The 21,917-nt window shown below is 44.8% G+C and overlaps 1 pseudogene; it reads right to left on the reverse strand.

Annotated features, from left to right (window-relative positions):
* Positions 1–965: 965 nt before the first annotated feature.
* LOC147728310 (uncharacterized) overlaps positions 966–21,917 on the reverse strand; it is a 37,882-nt pseudogene continuing 16,930 nt past the window's right edge.

Here is a 21,917-nt window from a genome sequence, read left to right on the forward strand (position 1 = left end):
ATCGCTCTTGGTGAGCAGCAGGAGAAATTTGAAGCACGTGGCTATCAAACAGAGATCTTAGAAACAGCACTGAACAAGACTGAATCCAAAGAACGCAAAACATTGTTGGCGACTAAGTTCAAAGAAAAATCTAATCGACAAGTTTTTGTTTCCAAATACTCATCCAAATCCCAAGCGATTCAAAAAATTATCAAAATAAGATGGGAGCTATTGAAACAAGAACCGGATTTCAATGGTCTATTTGACGAGGAACCTCTTTTTGCGTATACACGCAGCAAAAATATTAAAGACATTCTCTCTTCTCAAACGACAATCATAGAAGAACATTATCGAGGCATGCGTAAATGTTACAACTGTGTGCATTGTAATAATGTAACGGAAGGCAACACAATACATCACCCACATACAGGTGAATCTATAACATTAAAACAAAATGGGGATTGCAATAGCATTAATGTGATCTACACGTTTAAGTTTCCATGTGGTTCTCTCTATGTGGGTAAAACATCAAGAAAAATCAAAACACGCATTACGGAACACAAAAGCACATTGCGCACCAAGGCCACAAAATCTCATTTCGCAACACACTGGTTGGAGCATCATCACAACATTGCACAGTTGCGCTTCACTATTCTTGAAATTGTTAAAATTGAACCTGGGTTTAATCACACAACACGTTTAGCACAAAGAGAAGCGTGGTGGATCAAATATTTGCAAACCTTGGTACCTGATGGGCTCAATGACAGAATTGAGCTACAATGTTTTCTCTGAGAGTTTTTCTAGTACTGTTTTTCATTGTTCTCTGATACATGTACATGGGCTTATCTCTAGGTCAACACTATAGTAAAATGCACTGGGTGTAAAAAGTAACCACACATATCAGTTTCACGTTATGGTTCTTCGAATTTTTTTATTAATTTTTTTCATCTTATTATCAAATACACAAGGGACAATCTGTTCTTCACTTACTTTTCCCTCAGTTCACCACTTTGCTTTATTATTTTCTCATCTGCATTTGCACTTTTTCTTTTCACATAAGCTGTATGTTTCATTTCACCTATGGTTCACAAAGATTTTAACACTATGAAAAGTGAGAAAGATAGCAACAGTTAGAGTTCTCATTACACTAGTTTTCATATCAGTATCTAGTTACAGCTTTTCTTTTTTCGAGATTTTACTACTTTTGCGCAAGTAAATCCACCTCGCTCAGCTTCCAGTACTCCACAATTATTGTTTCGCTCCCAGAATAATAGGCATTATTCCTAGTTCACACAGCTCAATCTTTTTCATATATACTGGTAGTCTCAGCGTTTATAGTCCGTCATTTTCGCATGGCACGTATTAACAAATACAGGAGTATTAGTGAATTCCATAGACACCACTCCAAGATGGCGCTAGTTAGTAGTCCGTCTTCTCTGTTAGCTAAATAGAACAGGGAGCTCTCGCTGGTATTTAATAGACTAGTGTTTCGTGGCGTGGACCTTGTTCTCTCACCGGAGTTGAATAGCAGTCATACGGCGGTCCGTTATTCCTTTGGAGAAAATCAGCGGTGCTTCGTTAGATTGAAGGTGAGCTTATAACACGCGGCAAGCTCATGGGCAGTTTCATGCTGGCCAGTGTCAAAGCTTAGATTAACATAGCGTTCCTTTGCTTTTTAGAACGCCACAGTGAAAGAGCACGTCAGCCCGTTACCCTACTTAAGCAGATTAACAGTGTCTTCGTTCGAAGGTGAGCACATATTACGCGGGCATGTTAGAGACAGTTAGCGTGTTGGCCTTTATTTCAGTTTAATCAACAAAGCGTTTCTTTTATTTTCAGAACGCTTTTGCTTATAACTACACGGGTCATTCTTATCCACTCGTTCTCATATTACAGACACTCAGGAGAGGGTTAAACGGTATACGGTGAGTGTAATTTGTGCCAAGTGTTTATAGTACCAGAGGCTTTATTAAATGTAAGTTGCTTGACGTAGTGTTTCTGGTTTTATAACACAGAGGAAGTTCCACGAGAGTCATAACTAAGACAAGGAGTATTCAGAACAAGGCTACTATTATTGGCATAACAAAAGGGTTCAACACAGAAGTTGCTTCTCTCTTAGCTTCCAGGTACGTTGAGCTACAAGTAAAACCTACAGATTCTTGAGGTTCACGTGGTATTAATTTACTTATATGTTGATCTCAGAGTCACTAATAGAGAGTTAGGCACTTTTGTGCTTTATCCGTAAATACTACCACTTGATTCATTTGTTTTTAATCAATGTGGAATGAAGACTTGCATAGTGGTAGTGAACTAGGAATTACAGTAAGCAGTTTGATACCATGAGGGATTATCTTTAAATATCATGAATAATAATTCATTGTCATGGTACTTTGATGCATGCTACATATTGGGACAGAGATTGTTTCTTACATGAGTGGTACATTTTATACCTCAGGTCATAGATTGTGCTACTGGATATACAACTTCAGGATAGCCTGTTCGTCGAGTTTTCATTCAATTAGAAACAAGTAAGTTAGGTAAACTTAAGCCAATAACCATCACATTGGGACATGGGTCCTTTTTTTGCACAGCTGCCTGTAGTTTTTAATTTGAGCATGGAACACACACAAATGTTTATACCACGACGTCTGTTGGTGGAGGTTTTGCTTCAAGGTATTCCTGTGTTGCATGAACAGGTTACCCACTTGGATCTTTCGTTGACCTACTTATAAACTCATTAGGCAATTGCGTTCATATTAACAATCATGTAATTTCAATTGTACTTAGGAATGTCATTGGAATAGATCTCACATAAGATTTTGTATAATATTGTAGCTAGTGCAATACATTGTTTTCTTATTCAATAGAATGGTAACACCATACCTTTATATCTATTTTTTCCACAGTGCCCCTGAAGAAGGGAGAAATCCCGAAATGCATTGGGCTATTGGGTTGAACAGCAATAGTATCACTGCTGTTTCTTGAGAATTGTTTTGTTTTACTTTATGTATTGTATGAAATCTGGTGCTTTTCTTATTTCGTGTTGAACATATTTCTAACTAATGAAAATATAAAATGACGATATAATTTTACAATGCAGTGTGTACATTGATTTACTCTTTAACAGTACCGTTTTGAATTTTTTGATACCCTGAACAGAATACGGTCAATAATTGTTTTCAATTGCTATACTGTAAAAATAGTAGTGTGTTTGGCATACTAGTGGGGTTTCCACCAGAAGTTGTTTTCTCAAATAGGCTGGCTGCCTAACACCAAACAGCACACATACAAGTTATAAATTGTTTAACTGCAGAATCATTTAACACAAAATAAGGAGTGCGCAGGCAATTCACACTTTGTAAATTCAAGACACCCCACAGAAAGACTAGGCCCATGCACCACTCACTATCCCTGGTGAAAAGGCCACAACAACAGCCCAAAAAAACGAAAATCACAGAAAAATCAGCACAATCCCAAGCCCTCCATGATGTTTAAATTCAAGACACCCCACAGAAAGACTAGGCCTATGCACCACTCAGTACCCCTGGGTATAAAGGTTGAAAGCTAGGCAAAATGGTTGCAGGTCTAAGAACACTGCCTGCATTCAAAATGGCCACTTGCCTCCCAGCACATGGCCAGGGCCTGTAGCAGCACTCAAAATGGCCCCCAGCCACATGGCCTGTCCCTCCCCATGAACACCCCCAAAAATCGAAAAACACTGAAAAATCAGCACAATCCCATTCCATCCATGCCCTCCATGATGTTTAAGTTCAAGACACCCCACAGAAAGACTAGGCCCATGCAAGACTCAATACCCCTGGTGAAAAGGCCACAAGTACAGCCCCCAAAAACGAAAATCACTGAAAAATCAGCACAATCCCATTCCATCCATGCCCTCCATGATGTTTAAGTTCAAGACACCCCACAGAAAGACTAGGCCTATGCACCACTCAGTACCCCTGGGTATAAAAGTTGAAAGCTAGGCAAAATGGTTGCAGACCTAAGAACACTGCCTGCATTCAAAATGGCCAGGGCCTGTAGCAGCACTCAAAATAGCCCCCACCCACATGGCCTGTCCCCATGAACACCCCAAAAAATCGAAAAACACAGAAAAATCAACACAATCCCATGCCATCCAGGCCCTCCATGATGTTTAAATTCAAGACACCTCACAGAAAGACTAGGCACATGCACCACTCAGTACCCCTGGTGAAAAGGCCACAACAACAGCCCAAAAAAACGAAAATCACAGAAAAATCAGCACAATCCCAAGCCCTCCATGATGTTTAAATTCAAGACACCCTACTGAAAGACTATGCCTATGCACCACTCAGTACCCCTGGGCATAAAGGTTGAAAGCTAGGCAAAATGGTTGCAGACCTAAGAACACTGCCTGCATTCAAAATGGCCCCCTCCCTCCCAGCACATGGCCAGGGCCTGTAGCAGCACTCAAAATGGCCCCCACCCACATGGCCTGTCCCCATGAACACCCCAAAAAATCGAAAAGCACAGAAAACTCAGCACAATCCCATGCCAACCCGGCCCTCCATGATGATAAATTCAGGACACCCCACAGAAAGACTAGGCACATGCACCACTCAGTACCCCTGGTGAAAAGGCCACAACAGCACAAAAAAAACGAAAATCACAGAAAAATCACCACAATCCAAAGCCATCCAGGCCCTCCATGATGTTTTTATTAAAGAGACCCCACAGAAAGACTCAGTCCACCCACCACTGACTACCCCTGGGCAAAAGGCCCCAACAACAGCCCAAAAATCGAAAATTACAAAATTGTAGTTGCAGCAACTGTAATGCCCCAAATAAACTTACTTGTGAAATTTCTAATCCAAAAGTGACCCAAAGAAAGTCAAAAAGGCCTCAAATCCAAATATCCAGCAGCATCCACAAAAAGTAATCCTTCCAGGTGAAGAATCCGAATGAAAGTGACCAGCACATGAAGAAAGCACTGGGAGGAGCCTGCTGGACAGGAACAGGAAGTTGGAGACTGTGGGGCACTTCCTTCCTCCCCCCCCCCCCAAAATGGACTCCTTGCAAAAAAAAGTGCAGGCAAATGTCAACCTGAGAAGTTATTCTGATAAAAATCATCATTTCCAGAAGGTTTATGCTGCTTGCTGGTGGATTTCTTGTGCAGAATTGCAAATTTTGTATTTTCGCGAGTGCGAGATTGTTGCTGCCCGCCGCATCTACAAGTTCGCAATTGCGAACTGATCGCGCTCACCAAACTCCCGCGGGATCCCGCGGCAAGATCCAAAATGGCGCAGCACTCGCAAAATATCGAGAAAAACAACTCGGCAAACGCTGAATGACGGTAAGTGAACGCCGCGCGCTGCAAAATTTTATCACCAAGAAAAAAAAATCCGCCGCGTGCGAATTTGCGGATTTTCTGTAAATTTGCGAGCGTTCGCGGATTGCGAATTTACCGAAAATCCGCAAAATCCGCGAGCGGAACGGATTTCACGCCCATGCTTAATCAAAAGTATCTATACCCAGCGTTGCTCCAAGACTCCAAACCCCCCCCCACAAGCACCAGGAACACCCCAAAGCAGGCCCCTGAAAAAATGAAAGTGAGCGAAAACTTTGAAAAGTTAAAAACTTTTTCACCATGGATTTTATCCAAAACACTTTTATCCGGTATTAGACCTTCCTAGCAATGCCCCCAGACCTGTCAACCCAGGCGAAAACAAGCTTAACCCCCCCAAACAGCCAAAAAGCAAAAATGGAAAAATGGGAACTTTGACAAATTTCTGCATAGTTCCCAGATCACTCCATGCGCGCTCTGCAGCTAGGCCCTAACTCCCCTTTGCCACCATGGATTTTCTTCAAACCTCTTGCAATCAAAAGTATCCATACCCAGCGTTGCTCCAAGACCCCAAAATCCCCCCATAAACACCAGGAACCCCCCCAAGCAGGCCCCCTAAAACAGGAAAGTGAGCAAAAACTCTGAAAAGTTAAAAACTTTTTCACCATGGATTTTATCCAAAACACTTTTTTCCGGTATTAGACCTTCATAGCAATGCCCCCAGACCTGTCAACCCAGGTGAAAACAAGTTTAACCCCCCCCCAAACAGCCAAAAAGCAAAAATGGAAAAATGGGGACTTTGACAAATTTCTGCATAGTTCCCAGATCACTCCGTGCGCGCTCTGCAGCTAGGCCCTAACTCCCCTTTGCCACCATGGATTTTCTTCAAACCTCTTGCAATCAAAAGTATCCATACCCAGCGTTGCTCCAAGACCCCAAAACCCCCCCAGAAAGACCAGGAACACCCCCAAGCAGGCCCCCGAAAACACGAAAGTGAGCGAAATGCCTGATAATGGAAAACCTTTTTCACCTCTGATTTTCTCCAAACCACTTGTATCCGGTATTAGATCCCATACAGCAATGCCCCCAGACCCGTCAACCCAGGCGGAAACAAGTTTAACACCCCCAAACAGCCAAAAAGCAAAACCGCTAAAAGTGAGACTTAGCAAATTTCGGGCCTACCTGGAATTCAGTCCAAATGTGCTGTGCAGCTAGGCCCTAACTCCCTGTTTCCACCATGGATTTCCTGAAAAACAAATGCAATCAACATTAGACTGTGCCAGCAGTGCTCCCAGACACTAACACCCACCCACAAAAACCTAGAAGCCCCCCCCAAACAGCACCCCAAAGACAGGCAAGTGACCAAAAACGCAAAAACATTTTTCACCATGGATTCGGTCCAAAACATTTGATTCCGATATTAGACCTTCCAAGCTATGCCCCCAGACCCCTTCAGCCACCCGCCAAAAAAGCAGAACACCCCCAAACAGGCAAAAAGCAAAAATGGGCCTACCTTCAATACAGTCCAAATACGCTGTGCAGCTAGGCCCTAACTCCCCTTTTCCACCATGGATTTTCTGAAAAAAAAATGCTATCAAAATTAGACTGTGCCAGCAGTGCTCCCAGACCCCAAAACCCACCCCCAATAACCTAGAAGCCACCCAAACAGCACCCCAAAAACAGGCAAGTGAGCAAAAACGGAAAAACATTTTCACTATGGATTTGGTCCAAAACACTTGATTCCGATATTAGACCTTCCGAGCTATGCAGCCACCCGCAAAAAAGCAGAACACCCCTAAACAGGCAAAAAGCAAAAATGCAAAAACTCATACTTAGAAAATGTTCAAACACCCAGTCAACATCGGTCCAAGCGCGCTCTGCAGCTAGGCCCTAACTCCTCTTTCCCACCATGGATTTTCTTCAAATCACTTCCAATAAAAATTATGCTATCCCAGCAGTGCTCTTAGACCCCCCACACCCTCCCCCACAAATCTAGAACACCCCCAAACAGCCCCCCAAATACATGCAATACTGGTATATTTAGAACATGGCAAATTGCGCTGTTCACAAAACATTGCTGTTTTCAGCACTTCCACTACTTCGATCCTCTTGAAACTCACCTGGACAGTCACTTGTTCCAGCGATTCACTAGAATCTCAGCAAGGCAGAACAAAATTGAACCACTGCGCTCTTCGAAGAAGAAGAAGAAGGTCTACGACTAGTTTTCACTTAGTTTTCACCCAAACACACGCGCCCGCAAAACACCCAAAAAGGCCAAACTTCTGCCAATTCTGGGCCAAAGAACAACAAACCCCCCTAAAACATTGCCAACATCATTATGAACGAGCCTGCATCCGGCCCGAGCCCTAGAATCAGCGTGAACCATACCAACTTAAACACAAAAACCCTAGTAAATCGCACTGAACCCTAAACCGTAGATATGCTTTGTCTGTCTGTGTCAAAGAGCCTAGGTATGCTACATCAGGAGGATGCTTCACTCAGTGGTGCCTGCCTTGACCGTCTGCATGGCCCTGCCGCAAGCATGGGCCAAAAATCCGTTCCGCTCAAGAATTTGCGATTTTTCTGTACTTTTGCGAGATTTGCGAAATACCGAAAAACTGCAAATTTTGCAAACATTACGGATGTTTGGTCCAAGCTTGAGGCAGTGCCATGCAGAGGGTCAAGGCAGGCCCCACTGAGTGAAGCAACCTGATGTACCATACCTAGGCTCCTTGTCAGACAGACAAAGCATATCTAATTGTATGCAGCAAGCCACATAGCCCCAATTTTACATGAACTGCTGTCTGGAGTGGACTCTGCCTGGCATAACAATAACAGTACACTGCCTCGCCCTCGACCAATACATACCAAGAATAGACAGACATGTAGTCCTGCTGTAGTAGTTGTTGTAGACTGGTTTACCTGTTTGCCACTCACGAATTGTCCATAGTTCTTCCGTAAACCGACGCTGATGATCGATCCATCCCAGCGAGTGACTGTAAAGAAAAAAAGATATATTATTTAATCAATCATCATGGTACATTGGCAAGTGAGTCTGCTCCAAGGACATTTTGCATATTTTGTGAAATGCAATATAGTGGCCCCTGAATTTGAAGTACAATTTTAATTAAACAAGGTAAAAAACAGAGTTGTTGACATGAGTTACAATTACTGTGCGAAAGAATAAATAATAACTAAGACAAGACATATGAATCATCATTTTATGCACAAAAAACAAACAGCAATTGGTTTCATCAGAGCCAGACAGCCATTGCTGTCCAATGCATGCCATCTTCTCAATTATTCATTACCTGTTCTACTTTTTGTCTGCATCTTCTTCGGAAAGTGAGGGCCCACAGGGCAGCCTCTCCTGTCAATATCAGAAGTAACTCCGTCAGCAATCAGCAAGCATGTAGTAAGTCAGTAATTTCAGTCCCACTTGAAGGGACTCGTCGTAATCCATCCATCTGCCTTGAGGGAAATGGATAGGGGGAGTCTGGAGGAGGAGTATAAAGGAGCATGATTGAGTTGTGAACTTGTGAACCTCAGGAATGCAGACTGCGGCACCTTCAAATCAATAAGGAATATAAGATGAAGACAGTGCTGCTGATGGGCTTGTTGTGATTAGGTGATTAGAGTTTTGTTGTGGTAAAAGTTGCAGAACAAAAAAAGACACACGGGAATAAAAGTGAATAAGGACGAAAAAAAGGAAGCCCTTTTCAGGGCTCGGTGTCAGGGAAGTAGAGCTCGTCCTCAAACTCCATGAATTGAGACGGGAATAGGTCAGGTAACAGAGAAGAACTTCCGTTACCTAATTCGGTGTCCTCTTCTTCCTGCATGCATTCACGTACTTTGTAATCTAGTGGTATCAAGTGCTGATTCATCTTGATTAGTGTTAACCTCTCCACATTTTTGGCCGAGAGGCGGGTCCTTTTTGAAGTTACAATGGCAGCAGCAGCACTGAAAACACGTTCAGAAGACACTCTTGCGAGTGGGCAAGACAAATAATTTATAGCCAGGTTGCTGATCAGTGGCCATAGAGCCATTTTCCTGTACCAATACAGCAATGGGTTGGTATTAACAAAAACCTGTGTTGGGTCATCCAGATAGGCCTGCACCATCAACTCAAGGCTCTTCACGGTTGCTCCACTTTGCGTACCATCTGTGGCCTTCTCAGCACTGAAACGAGCAAACCCTTGATGAGTTAGCCAATCCACTTCCGACAATATTATGGCTGGGCCTGGTGCAGGTGAGGATGATGATACGGTTGCTGCTGGTGTCGTTAACGGCTGTGAGGGAAAGTGACTCCCTTCACCCACAGATTCGGAAGTGGAACTTGATGCTGCATCGCCTGCTGATTCAGTTGGACTTCTGACGGCTCCTTGAATTTTCTGCCAATCTTTTTTGAACCGACTGGCTTACACAGCTAGCCAATGTTTGTACTTTGAAACATCTGCTTCATCAAAAGGAATGAATGCTTTGCTGGCCACTGCCTTTTTGTACCATGGATCCAGAATAGTGGCACAAATGTAATGTTGTTCTGTATGTGTGTTTTGAAGCCTTTCATTGGCAACTAGGCAGCTTAATAAGTTCTCCGCCAACAGATATGCATCTTGCTTTCCAACATCATCTCTGAACGTTGAAGACACCGCCTTCAGTTGGCACTCTAGCATGACCAACAATGGGAAAGCTTTGCTCAAAGAACAGTCCTCCCTGCTGACTTCACGCGTGAAGACCTCAAAAGGACGAAGCATGTCTGTCAGGCTTTTAACTAGCTGCCATTCCTCCAACTCTAGCCTCATGTCTTTCATAGCAGAACCTGTTACCATGCACTGCTCAAACAGACGCTCAAGCATGTAAAAGGTTGAGTACCAACGTATTGCCACCTCCTGGATGAGTCCTTTGACTGGCACTTTACGTTTATGTTGAATGCTCCTCAGCTCCTTCCTGGCCTTAAAAGAATAGCTGAAATGTGTGCAGATTCGTCGGCAGGTGGTCAGTAACTTCTTGACTGTGTTTTCATTTTTCAAGAAATCTTGAACAGCCAGGTTTATACAGTGCGCCAAACACGGCACTCTGAAATATTCACCTTCCTGCATGGCCTTAACTATATTACTGCCATTATCCGTGGAGACATATCCAACTATGCGATTTCTTGGTTGCAGCCATTCAGAGAGCTTACTGTTAAACTCCAAAATGTTTTTTGCAGTATGAGTTTTCTCCATGGCAAACATGGCTAATGTTGCATGTTTCCGAGTAGCTTGAAAAACTGTGTCCAGGTCAACAACTGCACTTGACTTGTCTCTAACCCCTGCAAAAGTCTATGCAAAAGAGACCCAGTGTGCAGTGATGCACATGTAATCAAGGGCTTGGCAACTGGTCCACATGTCTGTTGTCAAGTGCATAGTGTGAACAGCATTCTTCTGCAAAGCTGCCCCAATCTCCTCCAGCACATCTTGATGTAGTGCTGGAACCTCAACTCTGGCAAAATAGGACCGGCTAGGAACCTTCCATTTAGGGCAGACTGTTGCCACTTATTCTAGAAACCCCACCCCTTCCACGAAAGAAAAAGGGAGAAGGTCCAGCGCTAGCATTTTAGCCAGCTTTGCGTTATACAGATGTACCGTTGGGTGGTTGCGTTCAAATGGCGCCTCCAACCACAACATTCCGCGAATGGTGGGCTGGATCATTTTACGTGATGATGATGATGATGACGTCTTCAAACCAGTTAGGCCCAGTGATGTAGTTTTTCACATTGGTGTCTCTCCAACTCTCCTAGTGTGCCTCATAGATGTTGCAGGGGTAGAGGGTGTGGGCGATACCACTGCAGTGCCGCTGCCAGCAGAACTGGGTGTACCAGAAAAAATGTCTGTCGCTTCTTCACTTCCCCCTACACGATCAGCCTCTTGTCATCATCAGATGCAAAATCAAGGGATACATTTGGATTTGTTTTTCTTTTGCCTTTATCGATCTTCCTCATGTGTGCTTCCCAAATGATAGTGTGGTGTTGCTTGAGATGACCTCTCTGGCCTCCGGTAGCATAGTTGGTACCAAGCTTACCCCGACTAACGCATGCTTTACAAATCGAACCAACGACATTGTTTTCCGCCTTTGCGCTATCAGTAAAGAAGTCCCAAACTGGGGACTGGTGATGTCTGCTGAAGGTGGAGGTGCTACTTTGACTTTCAATGCCAGATGAAGTGGAGGATGGGCGTGGCTGAATTTGTTTCTGTTGTTCACTTACAGCACCACTACTTGAGGTCGAGCTGGATGGAGGTCCATGCCGGCCCTTCTGACCAAAAAAGATGGAAGCTCTAGGTCGTGTTGGTGTTGTAGTTAACAGTGGTGGTACCAGTGCCAAGCCACCCATATCCCGCTCAGCAGCCATTCGGGACAGGGTCAAAATGTGTGTCTGCTGCATGCCCGCTGGGGCTGGAGTAACGACTGTGATGAATGGGTCGTCGTCAGACTGTTCATCAGCAGCAGAAGACACCACTTCTTGTTCATCGTCATCACCCATAAGTCGAAGCTTTGTGGGAGCCTTCCTTTTAGGCTTAGCTACCTTTGTCGGCTCATGGCGTGACTCACTCTCAGACTGCATGGCTGGGTTCCAATCATGATCAAGGTCATCAGAATGAAGGGGGCTTGAAGAAGAACTTATAGTAGTAGTAGTATCCCTCCTTGACCTTTTTCTTGCTGGGGATCTGGAAGACAATGAATAATCATCATCAGGAGGAGTGGCTTCCTCCGATGATACCTCCTCTTGAATATCAATTTCCTGATGTGCCCCTACTTCTGGAAGAACAAGCGTTGTAGGCAGTTGTGCCGCTCCATGAACCTCCAGTTGAACCTCTCCATACACCTGTCAATGCGCCTCTCCTTGCGGCTCTATTTGCGCCTCTCCTTGCGGCTCTACTTGCGCCTCTCCTTGCGGCTCTACTTGCGCCTCTCCTTGCGGCTCTACTTGCGCCTCTTCTTGCGGCTCTACCTGCGCCTCTCCTTGCCCATGTACTTGCGCTTGTACTAGTTGCACCTGTGTTTGTGGCTGTGGTTGTTGAACACCCGTCAGCTGAGTTACACCCGGCGTTGATTGGATGGTACTTTCTTGTGATGAGCCAAGATCACTGGTCGATGGTGATTGAACAACAAAAGTGGCTGCCGCAGCAGCACTCATGTTCTTGGACCTAAGTTGGCGTGGTGGCAATGAGCCCAATGAAGCGGAGGTGCTTCTTCCAGCTTGGTTCCCGGCGGACACCGCTGCTGCTGCAGGTGTAGTTTTTTTCCCCCAAAAAAGGTGTCGGTGGGCACACCAGTCTACTTGGTAGGTGGTGCCACTTGCTTCTTCTGCTCCTTCTTACTGGCAGTGGCACTGGCAACTTTTTTTCGTGAAGGTGCTACAGCCAACTTTCTTAGGGGCCATCTTCTTGAGATGTCAGAACAGCAGGTCGCAGTTGCACGAGTTGCAGAGTTGTCTTGTCTGTGGCCACACGTGATGTCACGTGACGTTGTGCTGCACACACTGCTGCAGGAATTCTTTCTGGCACTGGTGGTTCTCTTGTGCACCTAAAAGCAATAGAAGCCAGAGGAACATCAGTTATACACCCCAAAAATTTGAAAAAAACTCAAATAATCACCACAATCCAATGCCATCCATGCCCTCAATGATCTTTAAATTCAAGAAACCCCACGGAAAGACTAGGCCCATGCACCACTGAGTACCCCTGGGCATAATGGTTGAAAGTAAGGCAAACTGGCTGCAGGCCTGAGCACACTGCCTGGCTTCAAAATGGCCCCTTGACCCCACCACATGGCCAGGCCCTGCCTGTCCCAGGCCTCAAAATGGATTCCACCCACATGGCCAGGTCTCAACAACACCCCAAAAAGTTGAAAAACACTCTAAAATCACCACAATCCCATGCCATCCATGTCGGCAATGATGTTTAAATTCAAGACACCCCACAGGAAGACTAGGCCCATGCACCACTGAGTACCCCTGGGCATAATGGTTGAAAGTAAGGCAAACTAGGTGCAGGCCTCAGCACACTGTTTGGCTTAAAAATCGCCCCTAGACGCCCACCACATGGCCAGGCCCTGCCTGTACCATGCCTCATAATGGCCCCCACCCACATGGCCAGGCCCCAACAACACCCCCAAAAGTCGAAAAACACAAAACAATCACCTCAATCCCATGCCATCTATGCCCTCAATGATGCTTAAATTCAAGACACCCCCACAGAAAGACTAGGCCCATGCACCACTGAGTACCCCTGGGCATAATGGTTGGAAGCAAGGCACACTGGGTGCAGGCCTGAGCCCACTGCCTGGCTTCAAAATAGCCCTTTGACCCCCACCACATGGTCAGGCCCTGTCTGTACCAGGCCTCGAAATGGCCCCCACCCATATGGCGAGGCCCCAACAACACCCCAAAAAGTCGAAAAACACTCAAAAATCACCACAATCCCATGCCATCCAAACCCTCAATGATGTTTAAATTCAAGACACCCCCCAGGAAGACTAGGCCCATGCACCACTGACTACCCCTGGGCATAATGGTTGAAAGAAAGCCAAACTGGGTGCAGGCCTGAGCACACTGCCTTGCTTCAAAATGGCCCTTTGACCCCCACCGCATGCTAGGCCCTGCCTGTACCAGGGCTCAAAATGACCCCCACCCACATGGCCAGGTCTCAACATCACCCCAAAAAGTCAAAAAACACACAAAAATCACCACAATCCCGTGCCATCTATGCCCTCAATGATGTTTAAATTCAATTCAAGACACCCCACAGAAAGACTAGGCCGATGCACCACTTGTACCCCTGGGCATAATGGTTGAAAGCAAGGCACACTGGGTGCAGGCCTGAGCACACGGCCTGGCTTCAAAATGGCCCCTTGACCCCCACCACATGGCCAGGCCCTGCCTGTACCAGGCCTCAAAATGGCCCCCACCCACATGGCCAGGCCCCAACAACACCCCAAAAAGTCGAAAAACACTCAAAAATCACCACAATCCCATGCCATCCATGCCGTCAATGATGTTTAAATTCAAGACACCCCACAGAAAGACTAGGCCCATGCACCACTGAGTACCCCTGGGCATAATGGTTGAAAGTAAGGCAAACTGGGTGCAGGCCTGAGCACACTGCCTGGCTTCAAAATAGCCCCTTCACCCACACCACATGGACAGGCCCTGCCTGTACCAGGCCTCCAAATGGCCCCCACCCACATGGCCAGGCCCCAACAACACTCCAAAAAGTCGAAAAACACTCAAAAATCACCACAATCCCATGCCATCCAAACCCTCAATGATGTTTAAATTCAAGACACTCCACAGGAAGTCTAGGCCCATGCACCACTGACTACCCCTGGGCATAATGGTTGAAAGAAAGCCAAACTGGGTGCAGGCCTGAGCACACTGCCTGGCTTCAAAATAGCCCCTTCACCCACACCACATGGCCAGGCCCTGCCTGTACCAGGCCTCAAAATGGCCCCAACGCACATGGCCAGGCCCCAACAACACCCCCAAAAAGTCAAAAAACACTAAAAAATCACCACAATCCCATGCCATCCATGCCCTCAATGATGTTTAAATTCAAGACACCCCACAGAAAGACTAGGCCCATGCACCACTGAGTGCCCCTGGGCATAATGGTTGAAAGCAAGTTAAACTGGGTTCAGGCCTGAGCACATTGCCTGGCTTCAAAATGGCCCCTTGACCCCACCACATGGCCAGGCCCTGCCTGTACCAGGCCTCAAAATGGCCCCCACCCACATGGCCAGGCCCCAACAACACCCCAAAAAGTCAAAAAACAAACAAAAATAACCACAATCCCATGCCATCCATGCCCTCAATGATGTTTAAATTCAAGACACCCCACAGAAAGACTAGGCCCATGCACCACTGAGCACCCCTGGGCATAATGGTTGAAAGCAAGACAAACTGGGTGCAGGCCAGAACACACTGCCTGGCTTCAAAATGGCCCCTTGACCCACACCACATGGCCAGGCCCTGCCTGTACCAGGCCTCAAAATGGCCCCCACCCACATGGCCAGGCTCCAAAAACACCCCAAAAAGTCGAAAAACACACACAAATCACCACAATCCAATATCATCCATGCCCTCAATGATGTTTAAATTCAAGACACCCCATAGAAAGACTAGGTCCATGCACCACTCACTACACCTGGGTCTACTGGCTAGTGAGGCTTTACAGGCACCCCAACATTTTTAAAAAAAACAACATATAACAGTGAGCTAAAATTCCATGACATAAATGAGAATTAAGTTACAAAAAATCACAGAAACAGTTGTATCATGCACCCATGACTAACCCTGGGCCTACTGGATACTGTGGCTACCCACCACAATATATATTTTGTTAAAGTTGTGAAAAAAGTTTTAGAACTGTAGTTGCCTCAACTGCAATGCCCCAAACAAACAACACCAACTTACTTGTAAAATCTCAAGTCCAAAAGTGATCCAAAAAGTCCTCAAATACAAATATCCAGCAGCAGTCACAAAAAGTAATCCTTCCAGCTCCACAGCCAAATTAAAAGTGACCAGGACATGGACAAAGCACTGGGAGGAGCCTGCTGGACAGGAACAGGAAGACTCTGGGGCACTTCCTTCCTCCCACCCCACCCCACCCCATAAAATGGACTCCTGCACCAAAAAGTGCAGCCAAATGTCAATCTGAGGAGTTATTCTGATCAAAATCATCATTTTCACAAGGTTTATGCTTCCTGCGGTGGGTTTCTTGTGCAGAATTGCAATTTTTGCAATTTCGGGAACGCAAGCTGTTCAAATCTATCGCCGGAAGTCAGCTGCGCGCTGCATCTATGTGTTCGGCATTGTTTACTCCAGCAATGCATGATCCCGGGCCTTTATGACGCACTCGCGTTGTCAAACTCCCGCTGTGCAAGATGGCAAGCCGCAATAACGTAATTGCGTTTGAAAAACTCTTGCGCGATCACGCAGCAAGACCGAAAATGGCACAGCACACGCAAAACCAGAAAAGCAACTCGGCGTACTCAGAATCACGGTAAGTCAACGCCGCGCGCGCGTTATTGTATTTTTCAAGTGCGACCAAGCAAAATAATTTGTAGCTTCCGAATTTGCAGATTATTGGGTAAATTCGTGCGATTCGCAGATCGCAAAATCGTCAAAAATCTGCAAATTCGCCTGTGAAACGGATTTTACGCCCACGCTTACTACTTAGTGGTGGTACTACTGTATGTCTCAGAAAACCCATTGGTCCTTTACTACTACTAGTACTACTACTCTGCTGTGCAGATTGCATGCCCAACTAAGGTATTCTACGCATGTTTTTATAGCATGAGACTCAAAGGCTTCCTTTTACTTTCTTTCTCAGGCTCAATCAGTAAATAATATGATGGTCACTTTGGACACCCCAAAGTGATGTTTTTTAACTTTCTCTCGTCTAGGCCTAGTATAATTATTTTTAGCAGCAGTTGATTGTGAACAACTGATTACTGTGCACCAAAGCTGGAAGGGAGGAGGGCACAATGATATTTTCTAACCAAGAGAGAGGACTCGAGAGACATCATGTTCAATTGTCCGCCCAGTTGGCCACTCTTTTTCTTAAAAAAAAGTTTTAAAACTAAGATTCACCAATAGCTCTAGCCACTGAGTCCAGTCATTTGTGTTTTCCTGTTCTTGAGAGGCTTTTCGAAAATTGCCACCAACAAAATGCCCAACCAGATATTTTATTATTTTTGACAGGATCATAGTATATACTGTCTACTCTACTCTAGTACCCTATTTGTACTAGTGATGTGTCTGGTATATGTATTTATTGTATTTTCTATCTTTCTACTGAAAAGAAAATAGGGGGAGGAGTATATGGCACACAAAAAATGTGCAATATTTTGTCTAGGCGAACTGTCCACCAGTGCTTGGGCCAGCAGCAAAGACAATGCCAGTAAGGTACCAAAGGAAGAAGATAAAAGACCCATATGTGTTACCACATATAACACCAATTCAAACCAAGTGACAAAGATCATTACAAAAAATTGGAAGATTCTGAATAGCGGTGGTCTCCAGATACCAAAACCGATCTTCTCACATAAAAAAGCTCAAAGCATAAGATATCTCTTGGTACATACAAGACCTAAAATAGACAACACCAACTTGAAAAGAAATCCAAACTTTGTACATGGTCGTTACCCTTGTGGTGTGTGCAAAGTCTGTTGCTTGACCAAGAAGAGCACAAAATTAAAGTTCAACAATGGTACCACCTGGGAACAACGAAGCTTCAGTAATTGCAATAGTTCCAATGTCATATATCTAATCACCTGCCCATGCAACCTGGAATATGTGGGCATGACGAGCAGGGCGATAAAGATCAGGATAGGGGAACACAAAAGTACAATAAAATGCAAGAAATCAAGCACAAAACTGACAAACCACTTCCTGGAAAGTAATCATAAACCGGAAGACATTTCTTGGACCGTAATTGAACAGGTCGACAATGAGAATCACCTCCTAGAGAAAGAACAGAGGTGGGTCTTCCGTATCAAATTTAATAGGAGTGGCCTGAACTACGAAATACATTGGAGTCAGCTATAAGACATGTACCCTTTGTGCTACTAATTGTAAAATATCGGGAAGTAATACCAACTATTGTTATCGCCCCCACCTTGGCCTAGCATAGAATCGCATTCTAACTCCTACCACCCCAATGAATGTTTGACAATGACTGTGTGCCCCTAATAAATGCATGGATGCATATGTATCACTACTACTACATCAATCACGCATTGTGGGACATCATACGACATCCCTCTGTAAATAATACCTTTCTCACTTGAGAATAGGAAGAGTAAACAGACTTCCCATTTTGTGAGACAGTCGTCCCACTGACGGCGGCCATCTTGAGGTTGCGCTCTAGTGGTTACTGGCACCATCTCGCCGAGATAACAATGCAGATCGAACAGGTATAAAGGATGCCGAACACAGCACACCAGAGATCCTCGGAGCAGCACGGGGGTAGGAATAAGGCATTGTTCTTATGCGGTCAACATAAGTAATAGACTCTGACCATGAGTCTTTAAAAACTTGGTACATGGAACATCAACCCATTACGGACAAAATCCGCAATTGACAATAGGGTGCGGTTTTGTTTTTCAGTTTACCGCTTTGAATACCCTTCGACTGCAAGCTCATGAGGCTTGGAACAGTTGTTGGAATAGTATGTATAACATCTTTACTATGGCCTTACCGATTTCTTTTAAGATTGTTTTTAACCTTCGGGCTCCCAACCTCCCTCCCAGTCCGGGCTGTTTGTTTGTTTGTATCGAGTCACTGGTTTGTGTTTGAAAAATGATGACGCTACCCTATAACAAGTAGTGTTATATAAGACACGTTCGAGTCAAATCCTGCTCGTCCATTTGTCCACTAAGCGCAGTACGCTTCACCAGTGAAACACCACTCACAATGAGGGTGGTGATTCCGAATGTTTGTGCTATACGAAACCAATGTGAAACGACATATTTATGTTTTGTTTTCCTTTCTTTTTCTCCCAGTATCCTTTACAGAGACCGCAATAGGTCAATATTTTTGACAATATTGGTGAATTTACCATGCTTCACTAGGGCCAGCTCATGCCCTGAAGCTCAAATAGGCAGCCCATTTTTGCTGCTTGTTTGTTGGACTTTAGGCTTACTTTTCTAGAACCGAACATTGTGTAGTAGGGACCATTAGATGGTCCTGATGAGTAAGCAGTAGGGGACTGCTTATGAAACATGTCGACCTGGTAGTAAGCTACTGCTCTACCTCAAAACCCCCTTCTTAACGTTCCCAGCTAGAGAAGCAAATAAAATATATTTTTTCTACTAGCCAGGGAATTTTTAACCTTTTTATTCTCTTTTTCACTCACATATTAGGTCCCTATACTTCACTGACACCTCCTGCACTGACACAAAGCCTTCTGTCACAATAACTGAGTGCTCCAGCGTAGCTCTTAGGTCGCAGCACGCCCCCCCCCCGCTAGAGGGACGGGAAGACCCCCATGATGAAGCATGACACTAAAGGACTTTTTAGTGTGTGAGGGGTATTCAAAAAAGCACATAGTGCTCTCGTCTTTTCAGATCTAAGAGAGAGCCTAGTATCCCACTAGACACAGCAAATATAAAATAAAAAAACAATCACTACCCCCATTGATAGAATCTCTTTGTTTATCCAAGTTTGCCAGGAGGGTGATTCTATCAGTACCTCTACACTTCCTCTATTGTTTTGGGGTGCACCCATACCCACCCATTATCAGTCGCCTGCCTCAGACTTTAAAGTCTACTCCCTACCTATGTCATTTCGACTGAGTCAGCCATGGGTGGCCTATCGGCTGCATGGTTACACAATCAAACAATAGTATTATTGCATGTCGTCCTGTATATAATCATTCATATCAGATATAATCTGCCTTGTTGTAGTAGTCAGGGTGAAAGTGAAATTGAGCAGTTGCCACTGATTTAACAGAGTATGGCCATAATATTATAAAAATAGATAAATGTATAGTTGTAGACTACAGCTGCTGCAACTGCAGACAGTAGTAAAGTAATGTGAGTCTGCGACTGAGACGTGAGTATGTCTGTCTAGGGCGCAAGCTGACTGAGCTGGCATGCCTACATGGTTAATTTAGCTAAACAAGAGAGAGAGAAGAAGAGGAGTGGTCTACTCCATAGTGCCTAGGAAGGCCTGCCATTTCCACAAATGTTAGGGGCAGAGAAAGTGGGAGGAAACCACAAATGTTATGTACTGTGCTTGCTAGTGCTAATGTGCCGCTATAATTTTATGTGTATAATTATTTTTGTGTTACAGTATTGGTTACAATTGTCTTTTTTGTTTCTTGATATTGTTACTACTTCCAAATCAAAACAACTCACCAGGCAGGAGTTAGCAGGCAAGGCCCGGCAATGGAAGCTGGAGGCCATCCGTGAGAAATCTCGGTGGCTGGTGGTTCTGCCAGAGAAGAAGGCAACAGCAGCTGCAGTCTCCTCCAATGCCCCGGACCCCAGCCAGGCCTTGCCTCCAGTGGAAAGACGTCATGGTCTGGCAGCTGTCTGCCGCACTTCTTCAAACTCTGCTGCCCACCGCTGTTCATGCAAGATATTTCAGCACTGCCTGCTCCTCCAGATGGCGCACCTAGAGGAACAAATACAAATCCAGGAGAGGAAGATCCGGTGACCCCGCCGCAAGACCTCCATCGCCTTCCCTTTTTTAATCTTTTTTTTGGTGGGTGGGAATTGGGTGTTCGTTGGGAAAAACGTGTTTTTTTTTGGGACATTTTAATTTATGGACATTGCACAATTGCACTTAATGATGGACATTTGTTGGGGTTAGGGGTGGGTCAGGTGTTGTGGGTATTTTACTTCTAGCTAGTTTATTTGTTAGGGGAATACATCATTTATAGTTTCCAGTATGATGTTAATCTTTTGTGGGGGGTTACTGTTTTACTTCACACTGTTTCGTTTGCTGCAGGGCCGCAGCCAGTTTTTGATGGAAATCTGCCGAAAGTGTAACAAACCAACAGATAGATACGGTGCCTTCCCCATCTTACTAGTACTGTCAGTCTCTCCTCCTAGTCTATGCAGTCTACAACTAAAGCCCAATGGACTCAGAAGGGTGTGCGTGTGTGAATTAATTTATTTCCGTAGTATATAAATTATGCCTCCCCCAAACTCCTTCTCGTACCTGTGATTGATGTTTATACATAGACAAAGTGATGGCTGCATGGTGATTGTTTTGTTTCCCAAGGTGCCATGGTGGGGGTAGTAGTAGACACTGACAGAAGCATTTGCAAAAAAAGAAAATGAGACCGTCAGTCACCTGAGAGAGACCAGGGTAGGAGTAGTAGAAGTACAGTACACAAGAAGACTGCCAAACAAGAAACCATGATGATGATAAACAATGCTAAAGTAAAATAAACCAGAATGCCTGGGGGGCTAGCCTAGAACTAACTGAAGTCGACTCGAGCTATGAAGTGGACTATCGGATTCATATCCTTTAGCGATGGAAGTGGGATGATTGATGACTCAATGTGTTTTTTAAGAACGTGTCATTGCGAAAGGGAGGAAAAAGAGCTGTGTAAGTCCAGTGTGCGTAAGTACATTGTGCTGAAACTGTGCCAACCACTGAGCGATATCTCATAGGGCTTAATAGCTTTTATGATCTTGTTTTCAGCTCGACCTCTTTAACTACCTATTGGCACACCCCGTGATTCCCACAGAGGTCAGTGCCTCATGCCCTGTGGCTGGGACTGTGAGTCTCCTCAGGACATGATGCACTTTTTAATGTTTGGTACTTGTTATGCTGTTCCTACAATGTTATTTATCCCCATTCTTAAAAAACTGGACTTTAGGAGGGTGAGACCAGCTTTTATTTTTTTCAACTCCTTTCTAGTGATACTGTTTTGTAAAGTCTCAACTTTTTATTGGTCCTTTGTCTGGCCAGTGTGTGAGTGTGTTTGTTTGTAAGAGTAGGCCATCCTTTGCCTAGGCTGAGGCTCCCCATGTGGCCAGGGGCTATTTTGTAAAGTCTGTGTCCATATAGGCCTGCTTGAGTTCATTGTTAATTTTTTTCCCAGGCCTCCTGCTTGTTGTT

Source organism: Lissotriton vulgaris, chromosome 3_1 (assembly GCF_964263255.1).
Source record: "Lissotriton vulgaris chromosome 3_1, aLisVul1.2, whole genome shotgun sequence".
In the NCBI taxonomy this organism is placed as follows: domain Eukaryota; kingdom Metazoa; phylum Chordata; class Amphibia; order Caudata; family Salamandridae; genus Lissotriton; species Lissotriton vulgaris.